At 30.8% G+C, this 16,582-nt stretch overlaps 1 long non-coding RNA gene across 1 annotated transcript; it reads left to right on the top strand.

Moving 5' to 3' along the window:
- Nucleotides 1-12,802: 12,802 nt before the first annotated feature.
- Nucleotides 12,803-14,621, top strand: LOC121228150 (uncharacterized). The gene is made up of 2 exons (XR_005925646.1): nt 12,803-13,477; nt 13,764-14,621. It is a non-coding gene; the product is annotated as an uncharacterized lncRNA (long non-coding RNA).
- The last annotated feature ends 1,961 nt before the right edge of the window (nt 14,622-16,582 follow it).

Below are 16,582 nucleotides of genomic sequence, written 5' to 3'. Positions count from 1 at the left end.
ACACATAATTTAAAATCATAACACAAATATCAATGAAAAATTCAAAGTCATTTATAATATACTTTTTAATACATACAAAATTCATGTATTATTATCATTAAAGAAACCTAATACCTCAGAAAAATTTTAGCATTTAACATCTCATTTATATACATGTGCTTCATATCCAAGCATATCATACAACAAAATTAATTTAATAATAACATATGCGGCATTGGCTTTTGAAAATATAATCAATATACATTTGGATATTATACCATATTAACAAAAAAAATGAACCATTTTGAGTACAAATATCAACCATAAATACACTCTCTTTTTTTTGCATGCTTATTACTATGCTTATGTATATTAGCATATCAAATCATAAACACTCCATATTATACAACTTATTACTTATCCATATAAGAGTCATTATCAAACACCAACAAATGGTCAAACATAACTGTTATTATCATCAAGTGATGTGTATTGCACTATAGCAACATTAACATTTTTGACACAATTAACAAATCAAAGTACACTTAAATCACATGCTAATTTTTCATACCCAAAATACATATATACAACCAATCAATTAGCCATATATTCAGTCATAAAATTTAACCTCAAAAAAATCATACCATTATCACAACGAAATATCAACTAGGTATACTATTTCGTAGTTAATTAACATTATTAAATAAATACATTTTACTTGCTCAAATGACCGACTCATCATCCATAGATCATAGTATTTTTCTATCACAGATTGTACCAAATAGACCAATTACACAAGCAATAATATATTCATAACATAACTTATATAAACTTGTCACAACTGAAACCAATTCCTTCACTACATTATCATTGCACAAACCGATTAATAACCATCCACAAATGCAAACTATACCAAAATATGCTTATTTCATGTCAAATTTCTAAATCATCAATTAACCTAATAATCAAGCCAAACCATTTAGCCAAATACCACACATATATGCACCATGAAATATACTTTATTAACAAGCCTATGTCAAGACCGAATGCATATAAGCATTAATATCAAGTTTAAGCCATTTTCGCATGGCTAAATATACACACATTCAAAATAACTAACACAAAGACTAGCCTATACATGCCATAAGTTCGAGTTCAACTTATAAATTATCGAAAACAGTCGATAGTGTGATAGACTTTGCTGAAGATCCCCGAGCTCGTAACTTGATTCCAAAATCTATAAAACAGAGACAAACATACAGTCGCAATAAGCTATCATAGCTTAGTAAGTTATAAGCAAATAACAACTCAAAGACATTATCAACTCATTTTAACCACACCAAATTATACTATCATAATCACATATAGTCTCAACCTTACTATTTCATATATAACATATACTTTCATATATAAACATTATCTTGGCCAGATGTACATATATATATTATCAAAGTATCATTGCATTTTAAGCCATAATATCATTATATAACCGAATATATATAAACTCATATGTATATACTCATGAATCAAACTTTAACATCACATACTTATACATAGAATATGGCCAAATATACTACACAAATGCACATAAATTTACATTAGTATCATGTATAACTTGCACTACATATCAAATAGCAAACTTACCCTATTTTCAAATACGTAATCAAATAAATCATACCTGATCGTTTTAGTTTGTTTTACACATTTGGTCATAACTTATCATTATTGTAACACCCCAAACCCAGCCTAGACATTACGGCCAAATCTGACGTGTCACATCAAAGTATTTTTCAAAATCATGTTTCCATTGAAAAACCCTTCTTACTAGTTAAAGCTTGTGTAAAGTCTCAGTTTGTGTTCGTTTGATTTTAAAAACATGGTTCATTGAAAAGTTAATCACTTCTAAAGACGTCTTTAATTCTGTTGAAAGTCACTTTCAGTTGCGAAAGCTAATCTAAATTTAAGAAGTTTAAAACATATGTTTTTGAAAATAGTAATTGGTTTGAAAACTCGTCTATTCCTAATCTAGCAGCTTAAGGTAAGAAATCAAAGCCCAAATAGAAGTTAAAAACCTCAAATGGCCTTATTACATAACAAAAAATCAAATATGAAATTTGAGTAATTAAAATCAAAAGTAGAACATCAGCAATTGTTTGGCCACCTCCGAGTCCCTCGTGACTCTAAACCGTCAAAGGCTGAGGATTACATGTACAGTTAAAAGAAAGGGTGAGTTTGCGAAAACTCAGTGTGTAATCCCCTACTAGTCAAACAGTAAACAATGCATGCAGTAACAGTCTGGCCTGGGCCCTATTCAGTATCAGTACAGCTTAAAACAGTAATTGGTTTGAAAACTCGTATATTCCTAGTCTAGCAGCTTAAGGTAAGAAATCAAAGCCTAAATAAAAGTTAAAAACCTCAAATGGCCTTATTAAATAACCAAAAATCTAATATGAATTTTGAGTAATTAAAGTCAAAAGTAGAACATCAGCAATCGTGTGGCCATCTCTGAGTCCCTCGCGGCTCCAAACCGTCTAAGGATGAGGATTACCTGTACAGTTAAAAGAAAGGGTGAGTTTGTGAAAACTCAGTGTGTAATCCCTTACTAGTCAAATAGTAAACAATGAATGCAGTAACAGTATGGGCCTGGGCCCTATTCAGTATCAGTACAGTCTGGGCCTTAGCCCTATACAGTAATAGTGTGGGCCTAAGCCCAATTTAGTATCAATACAGTGCAGTCATGTAACCCACCCCAATCCAACCAACACACCATGTGGGGTTTAAATCGACCCACCCAGCCAACACACTAATATTGCAGCAAAACTGCTAACAGTAAACGTGGCAAAGCCACCAGAGCAGTAATTACGTGGCAAAGCCACTAATACAGTACTTCCTCCAAATGCGGAACCCAACCCAATGTAGTATGCCGTGTCATAAATATTACGTGTATGCAGTATGCCATACTCAAACCAGTCATATAAATATCATACACACATCATTTAACCTACCACTAGGGGTATAATGGTCATTTCTTCAGTTAGGGGTAAAATAGTAATTTTACCTCTCATGGGTGTTTCGGTCATTTAACTAATTTTGGGATCTCGGTAAAGATAACGACCCTTTAGATGATCCACAGTCATTTTGAACGACTTAGATAACTTATATGACCACAACGGTGTAAATGGGCCCAAGGCCCATTACTCGGCCTAAGTGGGCCCACACGCTCGTGTGGCCCATTTAGCCCAACCTCAGTCATGACTATGCGATCACCATAGCCTAATCCATTATTTTCCACTCACTGTAAACTTTATTTGTGTGGGGCCCACGAGCTCATTGGGCCCACACAACCCATCTCGGCCCAACGAGGCCAATAACGGCCCAAGCACACGAGAACGCTCATGGCAGCCTCTACTATTTGCCACCCATGATTTGTGGGCTCAATTTACCTTATGAGTGATTGCACACTCCTGAGGCCTCAAATGTCATAGTTTTGGCTTTTCGGCTTTTACCGATTCACAATTAAACAAGGGGGTATGATTACACTTGTATTTGTAAAAACAAGAGAATCTCCTACGAGTCCAAAGCCTACAATCAATCCAACATTCAGTTAGTCTCCACTTAAATCAATCGCAATCAACTAATCTCTAACCCAACTTTTCTACTTACCCTGATTGAAAAGAGGGTGGCCCATTGCGTCTGGATTAGTTAGGGTCGATCACACGTATCTAGGCACTTAACTGCACACACGACAGATTAATAGGTAGAACTAATTAAAAATTAGCCTAAAACCCATAATGATAACAATTTAAGAAACTAGGAGTAATCGGCCTATACCCAAACCAACCAAGATATCGAGAATACCTTACTCAAGTATTGGAAGACAAGGTTTCGATGGTTCGAGAACGTTCTGCGCCCTTCATTTCTTAGTGATACCTGGAATCCATGAACACACATCATGGAAAAAAGAGGTCACCAATCGACAAATACTGAGAACTAAGAGCAGGGATATTCGGCTTTAAGAAGGTAATAGAAAAAGTAGAGTTGAAAATCACTACACGATATACTTACCAATAGCAGAGAAGCACAAAATTCGACAAACCAAACTAACCGATTAACACAGAAATTAAATAATGAACAAAAGAAACAGGGAAATGTTTGAAAAAAAGGGAAGGAATTTTTGGCAAAGAGAGTGTTAAGTTCGACAGTAGGGTTTGACCAAAGAAGAGTGTGAAGAGGAGAAAAGAAAAATAGGGTATTAAAAAAAAGATAATATTCGATAAAGACTTAGAAGGGAAGAGAGAAAAGAGTAATGTGATTCGGCACAAAGTAGAATAAAAAGAAAGAAGTTGAGACAAGGGATTTCAGATCAAATCTCGAAAAGGCACGAAAGATTACTAGCGAGATCGGCACTAGGGAGAAAGATACCAAAAATGCAAAAAGAACAAAAACCCGAAATAAAAGAGGGATAATTCAGCACCTACTCCTACACCAATTGTCGAAAATACACATCCCAAACCCCTTGGCCGAATTTTGCACTAACAAGCTACCCAATTTGGCTACAACTCTTCCTAATCTTAAACTCCTTGAAAATCTCCAAGATTCTCGCCCCTTATCCCTCCTTGATATCCTCCACAACCATCCCACAAGACCAAATCAAAGTCTCCATCATCAGAGTTCAAATCCAACACCAACTCTTGCCGTCCCCTGGTAGCAAAATAAATGCTCCTTGCTTGCCATGGGATTCAAACCCTTGCTCTCACAATAGCCATGTCACGCCACCACCACTAGGCCACAAGCTCATTTGTGACATAAAATCACACACATTTAAACATAAGTCCTAACTGCTAACAACCAATTTCACTTAAGAACAAAACTAAAAATTTTGCCAAGGCCCACACTCGAACCCAGGCTTCCTAAAAACCCCCAAACATACCCAAATTACTTGACCACCAAAGCAAACATGCATTTTTATGCCAAATCATGCAAAATTATAGACCCTACATTTTGGGGGCGTTATAATTTCCCATTGAACCATTCAGAATTTAATAGGATACTTGGATAATCACATATATCGTACAATGCCAACATCCCAGACATGGTCTTACATGCTATCTCATATCGATGTCACGTCCCAAACAGGGTCTTACACAAATCAAATATGATGCTGATGTCTCAAACATGGTCTTACACGTAATCACATATCGATGCCAACGTCCCAGGTGTGATCTTACATGAGAACACATATCAGAAACCCTATGTCATGACATATGTATCCTAGCTATTTCTAAGGTTCGTACAGGGCTTTTGGACATCGCAACTCGGTCGAAACGAATTTGTAAACATAGCTCCCAAGCATATACACATTCGGCTAACAACATATATACTTCACATAATTCATTTTAGCATATAAAGCTTATGTTTATTTAAAATTAACAACATTTATTTGCTTATAAACTTACCTTGGACAACGGTAATCGAAACGGGACGACTATTTGACAACTTTTGTTTTCCCCCGATCCAAATCTGATTTCTTTGGTTCTTGATCTAAACATATTCAAACATATTTTCACTCAATTTAGTCTAAAAACACATAAATGGGCAAATTACCATTTTACCCCTGACATTTTATACTTTTTACAATTTAGTCCAAATTGCACAAAACACAAAACATGCAGAATTTAAGTACACCATGCTTAGGATGAATCTTCCTTATGTTCATACAAGTCCATACATTTCACTTATTTCACATTTTAGTCCCTCAAATTATCATTTTTGCAATTTAATCCTAATTACTCAAAATCATTAAAAATTCCAATACAAAACATGTTAATCCAAAACATATCTTTCATATTTCATCAACTAACATCACAAAGCTCAATTATTCATCAATGGCATAACTCAAACTATTCATCAAATTTAGAAATTCAAGCAAGGACTTTGTACATTACACTGCAACGATATCAAAAACGTAAAAATTATCAAAAATCGAGCTAGTTACATACCTTGATTAAGCTTAACAATGGTCGAACCTTTGAAACCCTTATTTCTTTTTCTTTTCTTTAGTTTCTGTCATGCAAAAAGAATATGAACACTTATGTTTTTATTTTATGTTTTATTATAACATATATTATTCCATAAATTATCATATTAACTTTTAAATATAAATATAAAACCATTATAACATAAGGTCTCTACCATCCATAACATATAATTATGGTCTAATTGCAACATAAATACCTCATGCAATAAAGACATCATCAACTCGGCCCTTTTAAAATTAACCATCAAATTTTCATTTTATGCGATTAAGCTCTTTTTATTAAATCGGTACTCAAACGATAAAATTCACACATAATAAACATAGAAAATAATTTTAAAAAAATTTTCTGACTCGTATTCATGGTCTCAAAACCACCATTCTGAATAGGGTCTAAATCGGGCTGTTATAAGTTACAAGTCCGGTAATGCCTCTTAACCTATTCCGGCGACGGTTACGGGTTAGGGGTGTTACAGTAATTGTCAATTAATTAATCAATTAGAGGTCAAGAGGTAATAATAGGTTAGTCATTATCTAATTTACCTTAAAACCTGTATCCAAAGTTAATTACAACCACTGGAATGAATTAATCTTCTTGATTGGCTTAATTGATTTAGTTGTTTGTATTCTATTTTTTGTTATTTATTTTAGTTATTTAGTTTATGATATTATCTCTATTTATTGGTTGTCATAATAAGTATTTAATTATTACTATTTAGACCTGTTATTGTAAAAGTGTTTTCAGTAGATTTAATTCATTCTCCCTTAGGTACAATCCTCAGAATACTACCTAGTGTTTCACTGTATACTTTATTGTATTACAATTTGATTCGTATACTTGCAGACATTGCTGCTTTATTTCTTATATTTTTGGTGTATTATTTATCAGTTAAACATTCACACATTTGGCAGCAGTCAACACCTTATCTACCAATAGGCACCCAAGGGGAGTGTTATAAATATTTTATTATTAAGTGGATGTCCATCAAGATCAAGAAAAGTTTGATGTACTTAAGAACTCTAATAATCATTAGAAGTAGAGTTTTATTTTATTTATACTTCTTATGTCTATAAATATAAACTTTGGAGAAGTATTGTAAACATCCCTATTGATCAATAAAATTTATGTGTTCTCTATATTCTCTTATTTCTTGTTCTTTTAGTTTCTTTTTTATTTATTTCATAACATTTTTTATATTTTATATTTTTTATATTTTTTATAAATTTTAAAAAATTTTATATATATATTTTTTTATAAATTTTAATGATTTTTAAAATTTTATATATTCTTTTTATAAATTTTAATGATTTTTATATTTTTTTCTATATTTTTAATATTTTTATATACTTTTAATAATTTTTAATAATTTTTTTCTAAATTTTTAATAATTTTTTAATAAATTTTAAATACTTTTCTATATTTTTTTATAAATTAACATAATTTATTTTTTTTATAATTTTTATTGATTTAAATTTTTTTATCATTTTCTATCACATGTCACAACCAGGACATGACACATAGCAAAGATAACTGAAAAAAGAAACAAAAAAAGTGTCGTTACCTTTAAAGGTCAACCGTTAAAGTTAAAGGTCAAAGAGCCTTTTTGATGCATTTTGGTAGTCCAAGTACCTCTGAAAATCCATCAAAATTCCGAGAAATTAAACGAGATAAATATGGAAAAATAACAAGGGAATGAATATCATGGTATTGATGAGCTCATCAATCATGGTATATATTTTTGATACATGGAAATTATTAGACTAACTTGAATGTTGGGTTTGTCCATGTTAGAGTAATAATGCGTTGAATGGATATATGAATGTTTATTGCATTGTATTGAAAATATTAGGTAAGTATAATTCTTGTTACATGAGCATACTAAGCACAAAGTGCTTACCCTGTTTTATTTTCCCCTATTTTGTAGTGTTAAGAGCTCGGGTGCAGAAAAAAAAAGGCAGGGGCTTAATTCCTTTTTTTTTTTTGAAAAGTAAAAGGACTTTTTGCACCCTTAAGCCAAACAAATTCAAGTTAAGGTTGGTGAAAACATAATCACTCATGTTCTTTGTATAGCCTTTTTTTTTCATTCTCTTTTTCAATTTGAATTGAACTCTCGAATTTTACCTCATATGAATTTTCACTCATTGAAATTGGACCATCAAGTAGACTTTCATCGCTCAATGTCACTTTTCTTTGAGTCTTTCAACATGAATAATCCTTCTTCTCATATCCTCCTCGCAAAAATTATGACTAAGCAATTTATCACAATATAATTCTTTAAAAGGACATGAAATTTTGGGCTCTTTTGAGTTCATAAGCTCTTGTGAGCTTTCCTCAATATTAATATATTCTCGACCATTAAATTCACCATCACAACTTTCTATTTCACTAGAAGAAAACTCAACAATAGGCATAATTAGTAGTTTCTCATTTACACAAATGTTCATGTTCGATTGTAGCAGAAGAAGAAGCTCCTCAAAAGGCTTGGTTTTGTACATACTTTTCTTGACTTGCAAAGAGTAGAAGATGCCAAACGAGAATTGTGGAGATTTACAACTTCGGTGATCCTCTCACCACAGTAGATGCAAGAAAATCATGAACATTTAGAGTTTTGGTGCTCCTTCTGAACATAAAACATGAAATTGGTTCTAAGTTCTCTAAACTCGGCCATAAGTCATTGAAGCTCGTATATCTCGTTATGACCATTGTTCCAATATCTTTCTTAACAAAGCCATGAACAATAGAAAATTGATTAGTATTTCAGACAAGTTCTTATTGCGGGTTTGGAACAAATACAACATCTATGCTTCGTAATTGAAAACCATAAAAGTCATAACACTCACAAGCAAAGTGATATAATAAAAATCCTCACCGTTAGCACTTAAATAATGGTTAGCACTCTAAGGATCAAAGAGAAATAATAAGAATCTGAAATTTTTTAATTCTCAAAGTTCAATTTTACTCAAAATATATCCAAATTTAGGGGAGGTTGTTCACTAGCAAAAGAGATCCTAAGCTCTAAGGACCCCAAGAACTTGACACTAATCAAATTAATTCCCGTAAAGTTAGGAAAGTGCAACTTCTTCGTTCTTACTAACACAATGAAAGAGAATGTGTTAGTGTTAGACCTGCTCATAGGTCGGGCCACCTGGCCCGGCCCGGAGGCGCGCTCAAAATGTGAGAGGGTTTGGGTAAAAATATAGGCCCAAAAAATGGGCTTAGACAAAAAAGACCCGTTTAAAAAACAGGTCAGGCCTCGGGTAAGGCATTTTTATTCACTAAAGGACAAAAAAAACCTATTTTTTTAATATTATTTTATTGTTGTTTTCTCCCTATTTTGCTACCATTTTACTATTATGCTACTCTATTATTATTGTTTAGATATTGTATAAAACTTATTTTATTGTTAATTTTGTTATTATTTTAGAGACATTTTCTTGTTAAGTTGCATCTATCTTAGTGTTACTTAATAATATAGTTGCATCTATCTTAGTATTATTTAAGTATACATATTTTTTAAAATTTATGTACAATTTGTTGGGAAATATTTATTTTGATGTTTTTAGTATTTTTGATGTATTATATATGTTTTAAAATTATATAAAAAATAATATAAAAATTAATAAAGAAGGGTCGGGTCAGGCTTGGGTAAAATTTTAGGCTCATTTTTTGAGTCGGACTGGGCCTAGCAAACGAGTCTAAATTTTATTTGAGCCTGGCCTGAACCCGGCCTGGCCCGGCCCATGCACACCTCTTGTTAGTGTAAAAGAATAAAAAGAAAACCAAAACAAAAAAATCCTAAGGCTACAAAACGAAGAAAATTTCATATTTATTCAAAACCCCAAAATTTTGAAAACAACTTGAATTTTTAGTTCTTGATGTTTTCAACATGCTAAAATCGTAAAATTTTGTGGGATGCCTCCAAAATTAATGAATTTAAAATCTAGAAATTCAAGCACTAACTTTCAAGCACATAATATTTTAATTGTTTTATTTTTATATTTTTTTATTTTTTTTTACTTTTTTTGAGAGAAATATTTTTATTTCACTGTATCTAGTGCCAAATGAATAGGGTTAAAATTTTAGGTCAAAATAAGGTTGTTTACCAGCTTTGTCGAATTAAATAATGTAAATTTTCTGAGCAAAAATAGTTTGAGGCACTCAAAAAAAAATAGAAAAAATACTGATAAAGCATGAGTTTAAGGATACTGAGAGACCCGAAATCTGATACCGAATGATAAGAGTAGTCTTGAGAAATAGAATTCTTGCACAACAAAGAAGCCACCAAAACAAAAAATAATTAGATGATTAAAAAGAAAGCAACAAACAATAAATAAAACGAAAATTAAAGATGGAAGATGGAATAGATAAATCGATGGAACAATGGATAAAAGTCTAAGTGTCCAATTAAACCCTTAGAAAAATATTTCCCAACAAACTCAATCAATGGCTCTGACAGACCCTCTAAGAAAGATTTCTTGGCAACCTGGAATTTGAAGTACTTCTCCAAAATCTTGAATAAGATTAAGTAAAAAAAAAAATACCCTTTGAAAAAGAAAAAGAACTTAATCTTATAAAATAAAATACTTCAAAGAGTGTTTTTATTAAATCAAATAATCAAACGTCTAAAAAATGAATATGTTGTTATATAGGTTAGCCGATTACATAAAAATAAAACTTCTAAATATAATGAAACTCTAGTTAATCTAAATAAGAAGTAGTTGTAGTTGAACTAAATTTTCTTGTTGACTAATAAACATAAAACTTCTAAACAACTTTAAAATATCATAAAATTCAGAATAAATAAATGATAAAATATAAAACCTAATAAATACAATATTGAGTTCATATATAATCAAAATTAAGTCTTTAATTCAAACCCAAAATTATTTAAACTCGAATTAAAGCCCGAAATTCATAATTTCTCATAATAATCCCGTCCAGAAATTCTGTTCATGCAATCTTTACTAAAACAGTAATAAATTTAGCTTCCGAACTCGAAATAAGGTGATTCAAAATGTGGTTTGAAAATAAGAGACAACTTTTTCATCGGTTAGTAGACATCTTGACTTAGAAATATCTTGACCTCATAAAAAACTGCATGCAACTCAATTGATTTTACATACTTGAAAATTGATAGCTTTGATGAATTTAATTTAGAGTTAGTTTAGCATTGCTTTTGAGACGTGTTTTTAAAAAGTGTTGTGAAAAAGTGATTTTGAGAAATACTTTTGAAATGTTTAGTTTAAGATTTAAGAGTTTAGTATGGCTATCAAAAATTACTTTTGAGAAATAAAATGTTCATTTTAGACATTATGCTATAAAGTAACAAATATGTATTTAAGTAATGTTTAAATTAGTTAATATTATGATACTTTAGTAAGAAAATAAAAAATAATTTATTATAATTTGTTATTAATATTTTAATATATTAAATATAAATTTTAAATATTTTAAGTAATTAATATTAATTATTTATAAAATTTAATTCGAATATATAAACTATATTTTAAATATTAAAATATAACCAATAAAAAATTAAATATATAATATTATATGTTTAAAATAAATTTCAATAAGAAAATAATTACACACTCAATATAAATATTATATAAAATACTTTATAATGGTTAAAATTATCATTTATTCTTAAAAACACTTTTGACAAAAGCATAAGCTAGAAAAAAATTAGTTTTGATTTTGGGTTCAAAAGTACTTTTGATTATAAAAGTTGTCTGTTTATATTTCTTATGGCTCCAAATGTGCTTGTAATATCAAAAACGCTTTTGAGAAATAATATTAAATTAAGTCTTAATAAATTTTACATTGTCCATGCATCTATTACATAGATCTAAATATATGGCATAAAAAGGAGCTTAACTACAAATTTAGAAATTAAAACAAAATTCAAATACTTGAATATATAATATCTCATTCAATTTTTTTTTCTTTTTCCGTTAGGTCTAAACGGAAGTTTATAGTAATCTCTGACCTTGAGGAGCACTGGCTGAAATTTCCCACTTGGGAAAAACTCAAACCACAAATTGATACCATGATTGTGATTGAAAATGATGGGCCTACTTGCGAAAATGACCTTGCCACATTGTTTAATTAAACGTCATGGCTCACGTAAGCTCTTTAATCTATCTGTCTATATTATATTATATATATCATCGGTGTTTTCAATTCAAGCAACTAGAGTAATGCCGGAGATTTTCAATTTATTTTTAATAAAATTTTTATTTCTTTATATAAAAAATTAATTTTAAATTAAAATTTATCAAGTAATTTTATTTATTAAAAATTTTTATTTTTAAAGCATAATAATATTAATATATTGTAATTTATTAATTATAAAAATTAAATCTATGATAACTATTTAGAAATATATAAAAAATAATAAATTAACACATGTATTAGCATGAAATCATTCATTTTAAATAAGTTAATAGAAAAAAATAAAAATTTTTTTTTAAATTTTAAAGAATCGATTAGAATTTATTGAGTGATTAAGCATGTAAACGTCAAAATTTTTTAACGAAATTTTAATATGACCTTACTAACATCCCATACACATTAAAATAATAATAAAATAATAATTTACTCGTCAAATTTGTGGTTCCGAAATCACTGTTTTGACTTCATTAAAAACAGGCTATTACATTTTGAACTTTTCAAACATCTGCTTATTGTTTCTTGTAAAAATAAGATCATCGACATATAAACTTACTATAAGAATATCTCCATCTTCATTCTTCTTTGTAAACAGCATGTAATCACTTAAGCATCTTTCAAACACCTCATTGATAAAGTATGACTCAATCTTGTTGAACCAGGCTCTTGATGCTTGTTTAAGTCCATTGAGTGCTTTTATTAACCTGTATACTTTGCATTCTTCACCTTTCACTTCATAACCTTGTGACTGATCCAAAAACACTTCTTCATCAATCTCACCGTGTAGAAATGCACTTTTAACATCAAATTGGTACACTTTCTAATCTTGATTAGTTGTAACTGAAAGTATTAGCTGAATGGTGTCCCAACGACCTACTGGAGCAGATATCTCATTGTAATCAATGTCGACTTGCTGCTTGTATCCCTTTACTACGAGTCGGGCTTTGCATTTATCTACTTCTTCCTTCTTATTCAACTTTGTCTTGAAAACCCATTTAACACCCACCTTTTTTGCTCCTATCGACAAGTTAGTTAGTTTCTATGTTCCATTCTTCTCAATAGCTTCAATTTCTCAGTCCATAGCTTCTCTCCAAGTTGAACTTTTCGCAACCTTCTCAAAGGTTGTTGGATCATTTGCAACAAACATAGAGAGTTATTGTATCTCCATAGCAAGTTTTTGTGTACTTCATCTTCTTCCTCAGACAATCCTTCACCACTTACATAATCATTCATCCATACCGGCTCAATCCTTTTCCTCCCTAAAGTTGGACTTGTGACATTGGTTGATGTAGGTGAGTTCGAATACTCACTTTCATTTTCTTCTTCTCTCTCTTCATTTTCCTCCAACTCTAATTCTCTATTTTTTTCCTTCATCTTTCCATTTAAGATCAGTGATGTGAGTTTCCTCACCATTCCTTTTCCAACTCAATTTTCCTTATTCTTCAAAAATTACATATTGGCTTATGACAATCTTTTTGGAGACCTGATCATACATTTGAAAAGCTTTGGATTCTTCACTAACCCCTAGGAATATGCACATGAAACTCTTATCATCAAGTTTCTTTCTTTTTTCTCCAGGTACGTACACATGCCTTATGCACCCAAACACTTTGAAGTAATCCACTGAAGGCTTGACTCCTTTCCATGCTTCTTCTGGGGTTTTTTCTTTCATTGCTAAGGTTGGGCACTTGTTGAGAACATGCACTGCCCAATTTACAACTACTGGCCAAAACTCCTTCGGAACTTCTTTTTCAGTTAGCATGCACCGAACCGTGTTCAAAAGAGTTCGATTAGTTCTCTCACCGAACCATGTTCAAAAGAGTTCGATTAGTTCTCTCTACAACTCTATTTTCATTGTAGAGAAAAAAGTTGCAGTGAGTTGCCTCTTGATTCCATTTGCATGACAATAAGTGTTGAATTTTGTTGACATGAACTCTCCACATTGATCAGTGCGTAAAAAACATATATTATTCCTTGTTTCTTTTTCTACCATGTTTTTAAAATTCTTAAACATCATAAATGCCTCTGATTTTGCATCCAAAAAATAAGTCCATATCTTACGACTAATAATCATCAATGAAAGTGATTTATATACCTCTTGTGACCATTCGGTTTAGGAGTAATTGGCCCACAAATGTTTGAATGTACAAGCTGCAATGGTCGAGAGGTTCTCCACAAACTTTTCTTGGGAAATGGTTCACGATGCTGCTTGCAACAACACAATCAGTGCAAAGCTATGGGAGAAGCTTTTAGAATTGGCAAACCCTTCACTAGCTTTATGTATGCCAATGTTCTTAGCTCTTTCATGTTCAAGTGTCCAAATCTCCTATGCCACAAATGTGCTTCTATTTCTTTAGATGTTGTTTGAAAACATAATTTTCCTAGAGTGTGAGTAGGTACAAAAGCAGGCAATACAAACATTCTATTTGTTGTCAAGTCAATTTGCATAAATCAACTTCATAAACCATATTGAATAGTAATAGCCAGACCCTTTTCTTGAAGTTGCCCAATACTAATTAAATTATTTTTGAGTTCAGGGATGTAATATACCTTTGTGATCACTTGAGTTGTTTCATGAATATGAATTTTGATATTCCTTTTTCCTTTGACATCCATTTTTGAGTTGTTTCCCAACTTTACCATTTCTCTAAAGGACTCGTCAAGCTTAATAAACCACTTCTTGTCACCAGTCATATGATTGTTGCATCTGCATTATTAAAACCACTTCTCGTCTCTTTTGGAATCATCTATATCAACATAGGACATAAACAATATTTCTTCATCCACCTCAGCAAAGTTGGTATTCTTCTCCCATTAAGGACACTCATATTCAAAGTATCCTAACTTATGACACTTTGTAACAACCTGGTTTCAGTGAAATCGAAACAGTGGTTTCGAGACCACAAATTTGATGATTAAATTATTATTTTATTATTTTAATGTCTATGGGATGTTAATAAAGTTGTACTAAAATTTTGTAAAGAAATTTTGACGTTTGCATGCTTAATTAAGTGAAAAGGGCTAAATTGTAAGAAGTACAAAAGTATAATTCTATTAGTTATAGGTTTCAAATAGCTATGAAATTTTAAAGTTAGTGGACTTAAAGGATAATTGGACCATTAGTGTGGTTAGTGTGGTCCATCATATGGTTTTAATGACATTTTAATAAGTTATAAAGGTGAATTTTGTAATTAGGTAAAATAAGTAATTTTAATAAAAAAAGATGAAATAAAATATCATCTTCCTCATTTTAAACCCTAAGAACCAGCCACCATTATTGATATAGGGAGAAATTTTCGGCCATGCAAAATTATCTTGCATGTAAGTGATTTTGAGCCGTTTTTAATGATTTTTATGTTTTTTAAGTCGTTTTAGATTAATCTAGCTAGCCCGAGGATCAATTTGTAAAACTTTAAAGGTTTAGAGTTGTGCCATGAATGCTCTTGTGTGATTCTTGATGTTTAATGGTAGATTATAAATACTTGTAGAGAAATAAACACGTTTTGTAAAGTGATTTTTTGATAAAAAATTGTATTTAGGGACTTATTTGTAAAAATGGTAGAGGTTCATGGTAAATTTATGAAATGATAGTTTGTATGGATTGATTTAGGTCCCTAGAGAATTTTGCTAGCATGAGAAAAGGATTAAAATTTTTTAATTTTCAATTTGTGAGCTCAAGGACTAGATTGTGAAAAGTAAAAATGTTTGGTGAAAAATTATAATTTTGAAAAATATGAAATGTGGACAAAATTGAATGCTAGGGATATTAAGTGGTTGAATTTGTCTATTTAAATCAAGATAGACCACATACGAATCTAGATCAGGGAAAAGCTAAGGCCTTGGATTAACCGACTTCGTTGTTACGCTCAAATTGTAGAGGTAAGTTCATAGTGTTCTAATGCATAATGAATTTCTATTTGTGTACTTGTATTATGATGCTTTAATTATTATGTTTTTAGAAGAGTAATGTTGAATTGCACACACGTGCCCTTGTTTGTATTTCGGTACTTGGAACGATGGAAATGTGCAAGTGTACACAATCGCAACAAGTAATAAAGTGACAAGTAAATGTCGAGTTATCATACCCACAAGGATTGTGAAAAGAATTATTTATGTATGCAATTAAAATCACGTCAGTGAAGAAAAATATTTTGATGTTGAGGAAGTGATTAAAAACTAAAATTTAACAAAGTAAAATAAAAAAATAAAAGTTCCAATGCATGATTTCAAAAGATGATTTTAATCAAGATGACATAATTTTGTTAGATTAATTACGTTTCTTAACTTAGAATTACTAAACTCATGTTCATGTTGTTACGAATAAATTCACGGCAACTTGGTAATTTGTTAACTATTGTTCATACATACTTATTAAATTAACTAATCTCTTGAACATT

The sequence above is a fragment of the Gossypium hirsutum genome, chromosome A01 (assembly GCF_007990345.1).
Source record: "Gossypium hirsutum isolate 1008001.06 chromosome A01, Gossypium_hirsutum_v2.1, whole genome shotgun sequence".
Classification (NCBI taxonomy): Eukaryota; Viridiplantae; Streptophyta; class Magnoliopsida; order Malvales; family Malvaceae; genus Gossypium; species Gossypium hirsutum.
The sequence above is the reverse complement of the archived record's forward strand: the minus strand, read 5'-3'. Positions and strand labels throughout refer to the sequence as shown.